This window comes from Cryptomeria japonica, unplaced genomic scaffold (assembly GCF_030272615.1).
Source record: "Cryptomeria japonica unplaced genomic scaffold, Sugi_1.0 HiC_scaffold_15, whole genome shotgun sequence".
Lineage (NCBI taxonomy): Eukaryota > Viridiplantae > Streptophyta > Pinopsida > Cupressales > Cupressaceae > Cryptomeria > Cryptomeria japonica.
Genome location: NW_026728837.1, coordinates 308,002 through 320,000, shown reverse-complemented (window position 1 = coordinate 320,000; position 11,999 = coordinate 308,002).

Sequence of the window (11,999 nt, the reverse complement as noted above, 5' to 3'; positions counted from 1 at the left end):
GTGCCAACCCCTTATCCCGCGGTGCGTCCGACACACAGAAATTTCCAAGGCGGCCAAGGAGCCTCCCCGCATAGCAATCGGGGTGTGAGGTTACGGATGCAGCATTGATAGCAATCGAGGTGTGAGGCGAAGGATGCAGAAGTGAGAGCCGAGGGATGTAGCAGAGATAGCAATCGGGGTGTGTGATGCAGAAGAGATAGCAATCGAGGTGTGCGGTGGGAAGGGCCCAGCAGCCAGAATGCATGAAGCGACGGATGAAGCAGTGATGACAACCGGGCTGTGAGGAGAGGAGGGATGCAGCCAAGAAAGCAATCAGGGCTCGAGGCAAGGGATGCATCAAGGATAGCAATCATGTTGTGAGGCGAGATTCCAAAGGCTAAACGTGAGAGGCTGCAGGGTCGACTCAGAGAGGTCTATGCATGTGAGAGGCTGAAAGCAAGGTCGAATCGGAGCGGTCTATGCATCGGGCGCGCTTGGGGCGACTACCAGTGCCAACCCCTTATCCCGCGACGCGTCCGACAAAGAGAACGTTCCAAGGCGGCAGAGGAGGTTACCAGCCGAAGGATGCAGTAGCAATAACAGGTATAGTTCCGCGGCGGCCGAGAAGACTCACCGCATAGGAATCGGGATGCGAGGCGAGGGATGCGGCGGGAAGGCCCCGACGGCTAAACGGAAGAGGCTGCAGGGCCGCCTCGGAATGGTCCAAGCATCGGATGCGATTGGGACGACTACCAGTGCCAACCCCTTATCCCGCGATGCGTCCGATACACAGATAGTTCCAAGGCGGCCGAGGAGCCTCACCGCATATCAATCGGGGTGCGAGGCGAGGGATGGGGCGGGAAGGCCCCAACGGCTAGACGGAAGAGGCTTCAGGGCCACCTCGGAATGGTCCAAGCATCGGACGCGCTTGGGGCGACTGCCAGTGCCAACCCCTTATCCCGCGATGCGTCCGATACACAGATGGTTCCAAGGCGGCCGAGGAGCCTCACCGCATAGCAATCGGGGGTGCGAGGCGAGGGATGGGGCGGGAAGGCCCCAACGGCTAGACGGAAGAGGCTTCAGGGCCGCCTAGGAATGGTCCAAGCATCGGACACGCTTGGGGCGACTACCAGTGACAGCCCCCTATCCCGCGATGCGTCCGATACGAAGATGGTTCCAAGGCGGCCGAGGAGCCTCACCGCATAGCAATCGGGGTGCGAGGTGGGGGATGCGGCGAGATGGCCCCAACGGCTAGACGGAAGAGGCCACAGGGCCGCGTCGGAATAGTCCAAGCATCGGACGCGCTTGGGGCGACTACCAGTGACAACCCCTTATCCCGCGATGCGTCCGATACGAAGATAGTTCCAAGGCGGCCGAGGAGCCTCACCGCATAGCAATCGGGGTGCGAGGTGGGGGATGCGGCGAGATGGCCCCAACGGCTAGACGGAAGAGGCTGCAGGGCCGCCTCGGAATAGTCCAAGCATCGGACGCGCTTGGGGCGACTACCAGTGACAACCCCTTATCCCGCGATGCGTCCGATACGAAGATAGTTCCAAGGCGGCCGAAGAGCCTCACCGCATAGCAATCGGGGTGCGAGGTGGGGGATGCGGCGAGATGGCCCCAACGGCTAGACGGAAGAGGCCACAGGGCCGCCTCGGAATAGTCCAAGCATCGGACGCGCTTGGGGCGACTACCAGTGACAACCCCTTATCCCGCGATGCGTCCGATACGAAGATAGTTCCCAGGCGGCCGAGGAGCCTCACCGCATAGCAATCGGGGTGCGAGGCGAGGGATGCGGCGAGATGGCCCCAAAGGCTAGACGGAAGAGGCTGCAGGGCTGCCTCGGAATAGTCCAAGCATCGGACGCGCTTGGGGCGACTACCACTGCCAACCCCTTATCCCGCGATGCGTCCGATACACAGATAGTTCCGAGGCGGCCGAGGAGGTGGGGGATGCGGCGAGATGGCCCCAACGGCTAGACGGAAGAGGCTGCAGGGCCGCCTCGGAATAGTCCAAGCATCGGACGCGCTTGGGGCGACTACCAGTGACAACCCCTTATCCCGCGATGCGTCCGATACACAGATAGTTCCGAGGCGGCCAAGGAGCCTCACCGCATAGCAATCGTGGTGCGAGGTGGGGGATGCGGCGAGATGGCCCCAACGGCTAGACGGAAGAGGCTGCAGGGCCGCCTCGGAATGGTCCAAGCATCGGATGCGCTTGGGGCGACTACCACTGCCAACCCCTTATCCCGCGATGCGTCCGATACACAGATAGTTCCAAGGCGGCCGAGGAGCCTCACAGCATAGCAATCAGGGTGCGAGGCGAGGGATGCGGCGAGAAAGCCCCAACGGCTAGAGGGAAGAGGCTTCAGGTCCGCCTCGGAATGGTCCAAGCATCGGACGCGCTTGGGGCGACTACCAGTGACAACCCCTTATCCCGCGACGCGTCCGATACACAGATAGTTCCAAGGCGGCCGAGGAGCCTCACCGCATAGCAATCGGGGTGCGAGGCGAGGGATGCGGCGAGAAGGACCCAACGGCTACACGGAAGAGGCTTCGGGGCCGCCTCGGAATGGTCCAAGCATCGGACGCGCTTGGGGCGACTACCAGTGACAACCCCTTATCCCGCGACGCGTCCGATACACAGATAGTTCCAAGGCGGCCGAGGAGCCTCACCGCATAGCAATCGGGGTGCGAGGCGAGGGATGCGGCGAGAAGGACCCAACGGCTAGACGGAAGAGGCTTCGGGGCCGCCTCGGAATGGTCCAAGCATCGGACGCGCTTGGGGCGACTACCAGTGACAACCCCTTATCCCGCGACGCGTCCGATACACAGATAGTTCCAAGGCGGCCGAGGAGCCTCACCGCATAGCAATCGGGGTGCGAGGCGAGGGATGCGGCGAGAAGGACCCAACGGCTAGACGGAAGAGGCTTCGGGTCCGCCTCGGAATGGTCCAAGCATCGGACGCGCTTGGGGCGACTACCAGTGACAACCCCTTATCCCGCGACGCGTCCGATACACAGATAGTTCCAAGGCGGCCGAGGAGCCTCACCGCATAGCAATCGGGGTGCGAGGCGAGGGATGCGGCGAGAAGGACCCAACGGCTAGACGGAAGAGGCTTCGGGTCCGCCTCGGAATGGTCCAAGCATCGGACGCGCTTGGGGCGACTACCAGTGACAACCCCTTATCCCGCGACGCGTCCGATACACAGATAGTTCCAAGGCGGCCGAGGAGCCTCACCGCATAGCAATCGGGGTGCGAGGCGAGGGATGCGGCGAGAAGGACCCAACGGCTAGACGGAAGAGGCTTCGGGTCCGCCTCGGAATGGTCCAAGCATCGGACGCGCTTGGGGCGACTACCAGTGACAACCCCTTATCCCGCGACGCGTCCGATACACAGATAGTTCCAAGGCGGCCGAGGAGCCTCACCGCATAGCAATCGGGGTGCGAGGCGAGGGATGCGGCGAGAAGGACCCAACGGCTAGACGGAAGAGGCTTCGGGGCCGCCTCGGAATGGTCCAAGCATCGGACGCGCTTGGGGCGACTACCAGTGACAACCCCTTATCCCGCGACGCGTCCGATACACAGATAGTTCCGAGGCGGCCGAGGAGCCTCACCGCATAGCAATCGGGGTGCGAGGCGAAGGATGCGGCGAGAAGGACCCAACGGCTAGACGGAAGAGGCTTCGGGTCCGCCTCGGAATGGTCCAAGCATCGGACGCGCTTGGGGCGACTACCAGTGACAACCCCTTATCCCGCGACGCGTCCGATACACAGATAGTTCCAAGGCGGCCGAGGAGCCTCACCGCATAGCAATCGGGGTGCGAGGCGAGGGATGCGGCGAGAAGGACCCAACGGCTAGACGGAAGAGGCTTCAGGGCCGCCTCGGAATGGTCCAAGCATCGAACGCGCTTGGGGCGACTACCAGTGACAACCCCTTATCCCGCGACGCGTCTGATACACAGATAGTTCCGAGGCGGCCGAGGAGCCTCACCGCATAGCAATCGGGGTGCGAGGCGAGGGATGCGGCGAGAAGGACCCAACGGCTAGACGGAAGAGGCTTCAGGGCCGCCTCGGAATGGTCCAAGCATCGGACGCGCTTGGGGCGACTACCAGTGACAACCCCTTATCCCGCGACGCGTCCGATACACAGATAGTTCCGAGGCGGCCGAGGAGCCTCACCGCATAGCAATCGGGGTGCGAGGCGAGGGATGCGGCGAGAAGGACCCAACGGCTAGACGGAAGAGGCTTCAGGGCCGCCTCGGAATGGTCCAAGCATCGGACGCGCTTGGGGCGACTACCAATGACAACCCCTTATCCCGCGACGCGTCCGATACACAGATAGTTCCGAGGCGGCCGAGGAGCCTCACCGCATAGCAATCGGGGTGCGAGGCGAGGGATGCGGCGAGAAGGACCCAACGGCTAGACGGAAGAGGCTTCAGGGCCGCCTCGGAATGGTCCAAGCATCGGACGCGCTTGGGGCGACTACCAGTGACAACCCCTTATCCCGCGACGCGTCCGATACACAGATAGTTCCGAGGCGGCCGAGGAGCCTCACCGCATAGCAATCGGGGTGCGAGGCGAGGGATGCGGCGAGAAGGACCCAACGGCTAGACGGAAGAGGCTTCAGGGCCGCCTCGGAATGGTCCAAGCATCGGACGCGCTTGGGGCGACTACCGTTGCCAACCCCTTATCCCGCGATGCGTCTGATACACAGATAGTTCCGAGGCGGCCGAGGAGCCTCACCGCATAGCAATCGGGTTGCGAGGCAGATTATTTGGAAGGGAACCCCCTGGGATGCGGCTCAAGCAGTGCCCAAAGGGACTGGAATGCGGAATCACATCGAGAGACCCAAATGCTATACGAGGGCTCAAATCGAATTATCGATTTGGCCACGACATGGACGCATCGGAACGACTACCTTTGCCGAACCACTCGCAATTGCATCCATACCGAAACCAATAGACATTTCCGTTAGAGCCCTCGCATAGCATTCGGGAATCTCGCATGCCCCTCTAAATCGACCAATGCTGGCGCTCAATGAAAATCCGAGCGCTACCACCGTTCGAGCGCCAGCATTGGTCGAGTTAGAGGGGCACGGGGGAGAATGCTCCAGTCAACACCTCCCCTATATAAGTTATTTGTCCGATTCTCGCACAACCGTAGTCTGCCTCGTCGAATCAAACAACGGTCCCAGATTCCGACTTCCGTTCCGTAGAGACCCAAAAGCTAGATGGAGGCTCGCAAGAAAGAGAGTCGGCGCATAGCAATCGGGTTTCTCGAACGTTTAGGGACCGAGCTCACTTGCGGATAGGGCAAAATCCGCCAAGCAACCCAAAAGCTAGACGGGGGCTCGAATCGAATCGCCTAGGCGGCCACAACAACGACGTGTTGGATCGACTACCAGTGCCAAACCATTCAGCAAGACTAGTCTGTGTCGAGGCCGGATAGAGATTCTCAGAGAGCGCCCGCATAGCATTTAGGAGACCTGCCGCGTCCCTCACACTCGACAAATGGTGGTGCACGTTTATAAATCCGAGCGATCCCAACCCTTTCAAGCACCAACATCGGTCGAGATAGAGGGGCACGGAGGGGGCTGCGTGAGACAACACAGTCCCCTATATAAGTTATTTGTCCGATTCTCACACATCCGAAGAATGGTCATCAAATCGGACAACAGCCCAAACTTCCGACTTCCGTCCCAGAAAGCCCAAGAGCTATCTAAAACGTTCATGGCCGGAACTCGATCGCGGCTATACCAGTCCGCCAAGCAACCCAAAAGCTAGACTGGAGCTCTAGTCGAATCACCTCTGTGGCCATTGCAAGGACGTGTTGGAGCGACTACCATTGCCGAACCATTCCGCAGGTCGAGTCCATACCAAGGCCGCATAGAGATTCACGATGAGCTCCTGCATAGCAATCAGGAGACTTGCCGTGTCCATCACAATCGATAAATCCTGGTGCAAGATTTTTGCATCCGAGCGCTCCAACCAGTCGAGCACCAGCATCAATCGACATAAACGGGCACGGGGGGAGGATGCTCGAGAACACTACCTCCCCTATATAAGTTATTTGTCCGATTCTCAAGCAGCCGAAGTCTGGTCATCGAATCGGGTCAAAGACCACAACTTCCGACTTTACCCACAATGCAAGTCATCGAATCGAACATCGGCCCCCGAGTCGGACTCCATGCGTATGTCAGGTCATCGGACCCAAATTCCGCCTTCCTGCGCATGGCGGGCCATCAATATCAACTCGGTCATCGGACCCAAACTCCGCCTTTTTGCGTATGGCACGCCTTCAAATCGGTCATCGGACCCAAATTCCGCCTTCCTGTGCATGGCGGGCCATCAACATCAACTCGGTCATCGGACCCAAATTCCGCCTTTCTGCGCATGGCACGCCATCAACTCGGTCATCGGACCCAAATTCCGCCTTCCTGCGCATGGCAGGTCATCGGACACAAATTCAGACCTCGCCAATATGCCTACGTATCGAATCGGTCATCGGACCCAACTTCCGACTTCATCCATACTGTAGGGTCTTTGAGGTTGGCGCGGTGCGCTCAACCCAGGGAGTCGACCCATCGAAGCATACACCTCCCCTATATAAGCTATTTGTCCGATTCCCACACCTGTGTAGTTTGCACCTCTGACCAGGACATCGACCCCAACTTCCGAACTCGACTGCAACGACGGCACCAGCGCCTTGGTGCGCACCTTGCGACGCACAGTCCCAACATTCGCCTTCCTGCACATGGCAGGTCATCGGACCCAAATTCCGACCTCGCGAGTATGCCTACATATCGAATCGGTCATCGGACCCAACTTCCGACTTCATCCATACCGTAGGGTCTTTGAGGTTGGCGCGGTGCGCTCAACCCGGGGAGTCGACCCAACGAAGCATACACCTCCCCTATATAAGCTATTTGTCCGATTCCCACACCTGTGTAGTTTGCACCTCCGATCAAGACATCGACCCCAACTTCCGAACTCGCCTCCAACGACCGAACCAGCGCCTTGGTGCGCACCTTGCAACGCACAGTGCCAACATTCGCCTTCCTGCACGTGGCAGGTCATCGGACCCAAATTCCGACCTCGCGAGTATGCCTACATATCGAATCGGTCATCGGACCCAACTTCCGACTTCATCCATACCGTAGGGTCTTTGAGGTTGGCGCGGTGCGCTCAACCCGGGGAGTCGACCCAACGAAGCATACACCTCCCCTATATAAGCTATTTGTCCGATTCCCACACCTGTGTAGCTTGCACCTCCGATCAGGACATCGACCCCAACTTCCGAACTCGACTAAAAAGACCGCACCAGCGCCTTGGTGTGCACCTTGCAACGCACAGTGCCAACATTCGCCTTCCTGCACATGGCAGGTCATCGGACCCAAATTCCGACCTCATGAGCATACCTACTAATCGAATCGGTCATCGGACCCAACTTCCGACTTCATCCATACCGTAGGGTCTTTGAGGTTGGTGCGGTGCGCTCAACCTGGGGAGTCGACCCATCGAAGCATACACCTCCCCTATATAAGCTATTTGTCCGATTCCGACACCTGTGTAGTTTGCACCTCCGCTCAGGACATCGACCCCAACTTCCGAACTCGCCTGCAACGACCGAACCAGCGCCTTGGTGCGCACCAAAAGTGCGCACTTTTGGAGGGCACTTTTGTGCGCTCCAAAGGTGCGCACTTTTGGAGGGCACTTTTCTGCGCTCCAAAGGTGCGCACTTTTGGAGGGCACTTTTTGGAGGGCACTTTTCTGCGCTCCAAAGGTGCGCACTTTTGGAGGGCACTTTTTGGAGGGCACTTTTCTGCGCTCCAAAGGTGCGCACTTTTGGAGGGCACTTTTTGGAGGGCACTTTTCTGCGCTCCAAAGGTGCGCACTTTTGGAGGGCACTTTTTGGAGGGCACTTTTCTGCGCTCCAAAGGTGCGCACTTTTGGAGGGCACTTTTTGGAGGGCACTTTTCTGCGCTCCAAAGGTGCGCACTTTTGGAGGGCACTTTTTGGAGGGCACTTTTCTGCGCTCCAAAGGTGCGCACTTTTGGAGGGCACTTTTTGGAGGGCACTTTTCTGCGCTCCAAAGGTGCGCACTTTTGGAGGGCACTTTTTGGAGGGCACTTTTCTGCACTCCAAAGGTGCGCACTTTTGGAGGGCACTTTTTGGAGGGCACTTTTGTGCGCTCCAAAGGTGCGCACTTTTGGAGGGCACTTTTGTGCACTCCAAAGGTGCGCACTTTTGGAGGGCACTTTTGTGCACTCCAAAGGTGCGCACTTTTGGAGGGCACTTTTCCTGCGCTCCAAAGGTGCACACCTAGGTGAGCACCTTCGACCACACCTTGTAGCACACCAAACTCTGACTTTCGACTTCATCCGCAATGCAGGGTCTTTGAGGTTGGCGCAATGCGCACAACCAGGGGAGTCGACCCATCAAACCCAACACCTCCCCTATATAAGCTATTTGTCTGATTCTCATACATGCGTAGCCTGCAGGAGCAATTAGGACATCGACCCCAACTTTCGGCTTCTAAACGAAAACAAGGTCTTTGAGGTTGGTGTAATGCGAACAACTAGGGGAGTCAACCCATCAAACCCAACACCTCCCCTATATAAGCTATTTGTCTGATTCTCATACATGTGTAGTCTACAGGAGCAATTAGGACATCGACCCCAACTTTTGACTTCTTAACGAAAACAAGGTCTTTGAGGTTGACGTAATGCGCACAACCAGGGGAGTCGACCCATCAAACCCAACACCTCCCCTATATAAGCTATTTGTCCGATTCTCATACATGTGTAGCCTGCAGGAGCCATTAGGACATTGACCCCAACTTTTGACTTCTTAACGAAAACAAGGTCTTTGAGGTTGGCGTAATGCGCACAACCAAGGGAGTTGACCCATCAAACCCAACACCTCCCCTATATAAGCTATTTGTCTGATTCTCATACATGTGTAGCCTGCAACAACGATTAGGACATCCACCCCAACTTCTGAATTCGTCTGCGTTGACCGCACCAAAGGTGCACGCCTTGGTGCTCACCAAAATCCGACTTCCGACTTCTTCTGCTATGCGGGGTCTTTGAGGTTGGCGCAGTGCGCACAACCAGGGGAGTCAACCCATCGAATGCAACACCTCCCCTATATAAGCTATTTGTCTGATTCTCATACATGCGTAGACTGCAGCAATGATTAGGACATCCACCCCAACTTTTGACTTCTTAAACAAGACAGGGTCTTTGAAGTTGGTGCAGTGCACACAACCAGGGGAGTCGACCCATCAAACGCAACACCTCCCCTATATAAAGCTATTTGTCCGATTCTCATACGTGTAGTCTGCAGCAGCGATTAGGACATCGACCCCAACTTCCGAATTCGTTTGCATTGACCGCACCAAAGGTGCACGCCTTGGTGTGCACCCTGGAGTGCACTTTGGTGCTCACCTCGGTGCACACTTTGGTGTGCACCTCGGTGTGCACCAAAGGTGCGCACCTTGGAGCGCACCAAAGGTGTACACTTTGGAGCGCACCACATAGGGTCTTTGAGAGGTTGGCGCAGTGCGCACACCAAGGTGGGTGTTGAGGTGCGTGCCGAGGTGGGTGGGTGCTAGGGTGCGCTCCATGGTGGGTGCCAGGGTGGGTGCGTGCTAGGGTGGATTCCAAAGAGGGTCATAGGGTGGGTGCCAAGGTGGGTTGGTGATATAGTGGGTTCAAAGGTGGGTACTAGGGTGGGTTCCAAGGTGGGTCACAAGTTGGGTGCCAGGATGCGTGGGTGTTAGGTTGGGTGCCAAGGTGGGCTCCTGCGTGGGTGGGTGCTAGGGTGGGTTTCAAGGTGGACGCGAGGGCGGGTGCCAAGGTGGGTAACAAGTTGGGTGTTAGGATGGGTGAGTGCTAGAGTGGGTGCCAAGGTGGGTGGGTGCTAAGGTGGATGCCAAGGTGGTTCACAGGGTGGGTGGGTTCTAGGGTGAGTTCCAAGGTGGGTCACAGGTTCAGTGCTAGGGTGGGTGTCAAGGCGGGTGTCGAGGTGCCTGGGTGCTAGGGTGTGGATGCCAATGTGGGTCATAGGGTGGGTACTAGGGTGGGCTGCAATGTGGGTGCCAAGGTGGGTAACATGCTCGGTGGGTTCTAAATTGGGTGCCAGGGTGGGTGTGCACCCACCTTGCCCGAGGTGGGTGCCAAGGTGCCAGTGTGGGTGGGTGCTAAGGTGGATGCCAAGGTGGGTGAGAAGGTGGGTGATAGGTTGAGTGGTAGGATGGGTGGGTGCCAAGATGGGTCACAGGGTGGGTGCAAGGGTGGGTAGGTGCTAGGGTTGGTGTCAGGGTGGGTGGGTGCTAGGTTGGGTTCCAAGGTGGGTGCGAGGGTGAGTGTCAAGGTGGGTCACAGGTTAGGTGCTAGGATGGGTGAGTGCTAGGGTGCAAAGGTGCCAGGGTGGGTGCTAGGATGGGTCGATGCTAGGGTGAGTGGCAAGGTGGGTCCACAAGTGTCAAGGTGGGTGCCGAGGTGGGTGCCAAGTCGGCGACTGCTATGGTGGATGCCAAGGTGGGTCACGGGGTGGGTGCCAAGTTGCTAGGTTGGGTTCCAAGGTGGGTGCCAACGTGGGTGCTAGGGTGCGTGGGTTAAAGGGTGTGTCACAACGTGGGTGCCAGGATGGGTGCGCACCCACACTGGCCAAGACGGGTGCGGGTGCAAGGTTGGGTTCCAAGCCCGGTCACAGGCTGGGTGCTAGGATGGGTGGGTGCCAAGGTGGGCACCAGGGTGGGTGCACCCACCCTGGCCAAGGTGGGTCACGGGGTGGGTCCTAGGGTGGGTAACGGGGTGGGTACTAAGGTGCGTGCCAAGGTGGGTCATAGGGTGGGTGCCAAGGTGGGCACCAGGGTGGGTGTGCACCAACCCTAGCCAGGGTAGGTCACGGGGTGGTTGTCGGGGTGGGCGTCAAGGAGCCAAGGTGGGTGGCAAGTAGCCAAGTTGCGTGCCAAGGTGGGTGTCGGGGTGGGTGCCAAGGATCCAAGGTGGGTGCCAAGGAACCAAGGTGGGTGTCTGGGTGGGTGCCGAGGTGGGAGCCAGGGTGGGTCCCAAGGTGAGTGCAAAGGTGGGTGCGAGGGTCAAGGTGAGTGCCAATGTGGGTTCCAAGGTGCCAGGGTCAGGGTGAGTGCCAATGTGGGTTCAAAGGTGCTAAGTTGGGTGCGAGGTTGGGTGCGAGGGTGGGTGGGTGCCAAGGTGTGCTAGGTGGAAGCCCGGGTGGGTCGGCATCCCATGGGTGTCGAGTTGGGTGCCTGATGGGTGCTTCTTGTCAAGTTTTAGTCGTCGGGACTCATTTCGAGCCTTAGAGGTCGTTTCTTGTCCGGTTGCCCTGTCTTCGACCTGGGAACCCAATTTTGGTCCTCGGGTCCCATTTTTTTTTGTCTCGCATCCCACTTTTGGCCTGTGGCCTTTTCGGGGTCAATTCTCGTTTTGGGCATTAGAGCATGTTTCTTCTCCTAAAACCCAATATTTGTTTATTAAGTCTCGGAACACATTTTTGTTCTCGTGGACCCATCATGGGTCTTGGAACGCATTTGTGGTCCTTGGGTCCCATTTTGCATCCCGAAACTTGTGTTTTGGTGCTTGATCCCTATTTTGGGTGCCCACCTTGCACCAAGTGCGCACCCGGGGCAAACCGAGCGCCTTGGTGCACCGGGGCAAGATCGAGCGTGCACCCGAGGCGCCCCGAACATGCACCAAGGTGCACTCGGCCCACATGTGAGCGCAGGTCGTTGCGCCCGAGGTGGTGTGTGGGCACCGCGTTGCAGACGGGACACTGCACGCACACGACGCCCCCTCCAGGTGCACGCACGTAGGCCGGGCCGGGTGCACACCCGACGCCCTAGCAAGGTGCGCGCACCCGGGCAGGGCTCACACTTGGCGAACGGGGCGCACTTCGCGAGGGAGGGTGTGCACCTCGACGGGGGTGGGTGGCCGGGGTGGATTCGCACGTGGGTCGCGGTTTGCTAAGTACACACTGCGACAAGCTCATAAC